General features: G+C 31.1%; 1 pseudogene; it reads left to right on the plus strand.

Moving 5' to 3' along the window:
- Positions 1 to 1,425: 1,425 nt before the first annotated feature.
- On the plus strand, positions 1,426 to 1,692 carry LOC106634003 (small integral membrane protein 15-like; annotated as a pseudogene).
- Positions 1,693 to 5,745: the final 4,053 nt, after the last annotated feature.

Raw genomic sequence — 5,745 nt, forward strand, 5'->3', positions numbered from 1 at the left:
CACTTCTGGAGAGTAAAAGTACAGTGACTGTAATAATTCTAAAAATTACTTCATAAGTGTCACACTGTTAATTACAGTTCAAAGAATTAGTATCTCGTTGAAGTTATAGGTGTAGCTTTGAGGAATTGGTATTACAGGAAATGCATTTAAAGAAACTTTAATCACAACATAAAATGTTCTCCGACTGGCTTTAGGTACTCTTGTACAGTAAGTCACACCTGGTGTTTACTAAAAGTGAAAAAGTATAAAAAGCAATTGATACTGTTTTTTCTTCAGTAGAACATGAAAAACAGTATTATTTTACCTTGTGGACATTGTAGTTCTCAAAAGAAAGTAAAAGTGTGGGAACTTTAATGAATTTTTATGTTTCAGTAATATTGAAGGTGTTGCTCAGTTATAAAAGTTGGGTATGATTTATAATCAATATGTAAATGAAATACAAAATTACCTAGGAAAATTAAATGACATTAATTTGTTTTGTTAAAAGTAGACTAAATGAGGATAAAGTCTAAAGGAGGATACAGTTTGTGAAGAGATTTTGTGAAAACCATTTAATGCATGCTGACTATTGTCTAAGAGGCATTTTAAGTACTGAATTTCTGAAAGTACTGGAATTTTATTGGATTTTTGATTTGGAACTTAGTGTTCTGAAAAAAGTAATGGCAAGAAGGCTCATAAGCAGACATGTATTTTATTTAATATGCAATACATGAAGTATTTAAAATCAATGCGAAAGAGTTACTTTTTTCTTAAAACAATGTTGGGGCAATTGGCTAACATTTGAGGAAAAATATATGGAATAAAATATAAAAGCAATCATCTAATCATAAATACAAGTAACAGAATAAAAATAAGTAAACAATAGTTTTTAAAGTATTTTTATTAGAAATGATACCAATGTGGAATCAATTGAGAAATGAACATATCTAGCTCTGTACAACCTAAACATTCTATTATATTGTTTTTATAATAAAAATAAATTAACAAAATATAAACAAGGTATGGATTGATATTATCTTACCAAATGTAGAAACATCATAACATACTTTTAATAAAATCTGTTAATTGGGATTCTGAGTCCCTGGCCTGGGCCAGAGATAGGAAACGCAGGTTGCAGTTGCTGCCATGATTTTGCCTGGGTGCCCAGCTGAGACAGTTACTGCCTTGCTTTGGAGACTCTATGCTCTGTGATTGCTGCCCAGCTGTGAGACCAGGGACTTACACTTGCCAAAGCTGAGGGTAAGAGGTAAATGTAGTCCTTGGGGTCTGTGGCTCCAGTAGGATTTAAACCTTTACTTTAGAGATACAGTAGAACTAAAGAAAACAAGCAACCAAGCATCATGAAATTGTGATTAGCTCACGAACCATCCTAGAATAAAGTTAGGGATCACTACTCAAGCATATTGTCCTAAAACCCATTCAAAGATGTTTGATATAATGGCTTGGGATGAATATATTGTGGAATGGGCTGCAAAGATTTCAAGTAGCTTCCTCACAACGGCTATTTTGGCCCTCATTTCACTGGTCCTAGCAAGTGCTTTATGTCCTGGAAACTGAAGAAGATGATTGTGGAGCCGGGAAAACAGCAAAAGAAGAAACAGGAGTCAAGAAAATATCGCCAAAGTCAAACTACTTAAAAAGGATAGGGGAAAGAATAAGAGGAAAATTATTTGGAAAATTATCATCTTTTGAAGGAACCTCTATGGTTTCTTTGTTGGATTTCATAACAGTTATTATTTAGTAAATAAAATTTGACCATATGGGAGAATCACATTAGTGCCGACCTCAATAATATAATAACATTTAGGCTTGGATATAGATGTTTGTTGGTGTCTGTTCACAGTTATTTTAAGATTGCATTTAATAAGCTACACATTCTTTGTAACTGACTTAGTCATTTGCCATTTTGCAGCTTAAGTACTTAAATGAAAACATCCTGTGGAGAAAACTGACTATATATTTTGAACTCTATTGAAATAATGGTTTAAAATGAAGTCCTGTTCTGGACAAAGATGTTTATGAATGTCAAAGTAAGAATTGTGCTTTCTGAAGTAAAAGTGTGATTTGGCTTAAAAGAAACACAATATATAAATTACATCTTTTATTATTATTATTATTTCTTATTTCTTGGAATAGAATCATTTCTGGTTTTCTCAAAGAAAATAATATCAATCAATGAGCACATTAATTTTCTGAATTTTTCCTATTTTAGCCTTTTAGATAAATGGTAATTGCAAAGATATTCTGCATTTTAACTTAATTTTGTAAAAAGTTCTCATTACCTTGATTATGTAGAATATCACCTACAATTGTTGTACTTATGAAATGTCATTTTCTTAGAGTTGACTTGCTAGGAAAAGAAACACTAATTCAAAGCTTGCAGTAAAAACGACAAATGTGGTAGCTCCTTGGAACCGGTTTATTCTTGCTTGGACTGAGTAGAAATGTGAAGTAGTTAAAATGTCTCATCAGACACTTTGCTAATGATATCATACCACTTTTGTTTTTTATTCTATTCTTTTTTAATTCATGTGGTAATGATATACTACACTTTTTGATCAAACAGGTTCAAGGCGAAAATTAAAATTTTAAATTTCTCTTAAGGAAATTTTAAAAGAGTAAGTTAAGTCACACTTCATAAGTGGTAAAGAAAGTCTTAAAATTTGGGAAAAACATGTTGGGAATAGTAATTTGTTGCAAAAGGTAAATTATTTCCAAACCACAATAAGCTGGAATTAGAAGTAAAAGCTAAAGGGCATCTTCTTCAGTTAAATAGTGTAAATAGAAGTTATTGTTATTAAACATGGCTTTTATAAATAATGGTCCAGTAATTTTAATCACTATCAATATTTAATAGCTTATTAATGTTTTCTCCACCTCTGATAATGAATTTAAAGTTACAAAATTGTCCAAAAGCTCTAATTTAAAAGTAAAGCTAGACATTATGATACATGTTATACTTTTTTATAAAGAGAGGAAAACAGTGTTAATCTATACGAAAAGCTCATTTCCAAACAATATTAAAACAGGAAATCACATTGTATCACCAAAGAATAAATGTAAACAGTAAATAGGACAAATAATGGCATTTAAACCAATATTAAATTACTTACATATTGAACTATAACAAAATGTGTATATTTGGAAGTAATATTGAAAATTGTGAAATGATTATATATAGAGAAGGTTCTGCTGAAGCAAGACTACTGGTGGGAAAACAAATTCTTAGATTACAATTGTTAACAATAGGTATTTCCTTGGTATTAAAAATGTCTCTTTGAGACACATACACTAAAAAAAAAGCAGTCACCCAAGTAAATATTTATGTAAAACAAGTTATTTAAATTAAACTTATAATAGTACATATACATTATGTAATAATATGAAGTCATTAAAAGGCTACTTATGATAGCAGCTATGGACATATGTGAATACACATAGGAAAAGAGAAAAGCTAATACAAGAAGAATGGACTGAAAATAAATTGACGATAGTTGTCTATATATAATATGATTATATTTAATTTTTATTCCATCTTTTGTCTTTTCTAAAAACAAATTTCAGTGGGAATATACAATTTACACATTTTAATTTTAATTTTCATAGAGTAATTCATTTTTTATTAAAACAAATTTAAAGGTAGCAGAATTTATCATCTACCCCAACACAGTTGTCTCTCCAGGGGTAACCACTATTCTAAACTTGGAATTTTTCTTTCTGATATTTCTCTTAATTTAAATACATGAATTTTTTCCAATAATGACATATAGTTTGGTTCTGTTTATTGCATGTAATTTATTAATGCATTTGTTGAGCACTTATACTTCAAGAAAGAAAACTTGAAGAAAAAAAAATAGAGAAGAAAGTTCGTAACCTTGTGTACCTTAAATCTTAGTGAACTAAAAACACAAACTAAAAAGTTAAAAATTAAATATATAGCGTGTTAAGTGGTGTTCAGCACTATAGAAAAAGGAATAGCAAAGTCAGAGATTCAATTACGGCATTTTGTGTTTCTGTGTGTGCAAGTTCCTGTGCATGCACATGCATGAAGCATTCTCTTTTAATACAGGGGTAAGGCAAGGCTTCATTATCTAATGATTTTTTATCTTAAGCCTGAAGAAAAGTGGGGAGCAACTTTTGTAATGATCTGAAAGGATGGCTCTACCAGATTTTAGAGTGGTTAGTGAAAATGCCTGAGGTTAAAGCATGTTTGGTTGCAATGCATTAAGAAGTTCAGTGTGGCTAAAGTAGTAATGGATCAAATCAAAAGGGGTTACGTGACATATCATGTAGGTCTTTATGAGCAACCAAATTTGCGTATTGTGTAAAGGAGTAATGTGACCTGACATTTACTTCAAAGATTCCTGTGACTGCTTTCTTAAGAATAGATAATACAGATATGTTTATAGTTGACCCTTGAATAATGATATTTGTATTGTGCAGATCGATTTATACAGAGATTTTTTCAATAAATATATTGGAAACAATTTGGGAGATTTGCAACAACTTGAAAAATCTCACAAATTAACTATGTAGCCATAGTTATCAAGAAAATCAAGAAAATGTTAGGTATGTCATGAATGTAAAAATATATGTAAATAGTATTCTATTTTATCATTTTATATATTCAAGTTGTAGAAATATATTAGAAAAAGTTAAAATTTATCAAAACGTAAACACACAAACACTTTCTGTACAAGGCACCATTTGAAGTTAAGAAGAATATGAAGAAGCATAAAGATGCAGTATTAAACCATAACTAGATAAAACTAAATGTGTTACATGCTATACTACTGTAATAATTTCCTAGCCACCTCCTGCTGCTATTGTGGTGAGTTCAAGTGTTTTGCCTATCTACTTAAAAAGCCACATGATGCTAATTATCTCCATGTGAGCAGTTTCTCTCTCTAGTAAACTGAGTATTGCAGTAAAAAGTGATCTCTCATAGTTCTCACGTATTTTATCATGTTTCATGCAATACTGTAAACCTTGAATTACACCATGGAACCCATGGGAAGTGCCACTAGTGATACTGGAAGTGCTCCCAAAAAGCAGAGAAAAGTCATGACATTGTAAGAAAAAGTTAAATTACTTGATATGTACTGTAAATTTAGGTCTGCAGCTGTGGTTGTCTGACCTTAAAAGATAAATTAATCCAGCATAAGGACCGTTGTTAAAGAAAAAGAAATTTGTAAAGCTGTTGCTGCAGCTACACCAGAAGACACAAAAACCTTGCACTTTATGCAAAGTACCTTATCTTTCATTAAAAATGCAGGTTTTATGTGGGTATAGGATTGCTGTGTGACAGGCATACCTATTGATACCAACCTAATTCTAGAAAAAGTGAGGTAATTATACGACAACTTAAAGTGAAAGAAAGGCAACAGATCTAAAGCTGGAGAATTTAATGCCAGCAAAGGGTGGTTTGATAATTTTAGAAAGAGGTTTGGCTTAAAAAATGTCAAGGCAACTGAAAAGCCAGCTTCCATCAACCAAGAGGCAGCAGAGTTCCCAGAAGTCATTAAGAAAATTGTTAGGAGAAGAGGTATCTACGTAAACAGATTATTAACGCAGACCAAAGTGCCTTATTCTAGATAAACAAACAAACAAACAAAAAAACCACAAAGAACATTTATTAGTAAGGAAGAGAAGAAAGTACTGAGACTTAAGGAAGGAAGGAATGGGCTATCTCTACTGTTTTGTGCAAATGCAGTAAAGTTTATGATCAGGACTGCCCTTGTCTAT

Source organism: Pan paniscus, chromosome 1, assembly GCF_029289425.2.
Source record: "Pan paniscus chromosome 1, NHGRI_mPanPan1-v2.0_pri, whole genome shotgun sequence".
NCBI lineage: Eukaryota > Metazoa > Chordata > Mammalia > Primates > Hominidae > Pan > Pan paniscus.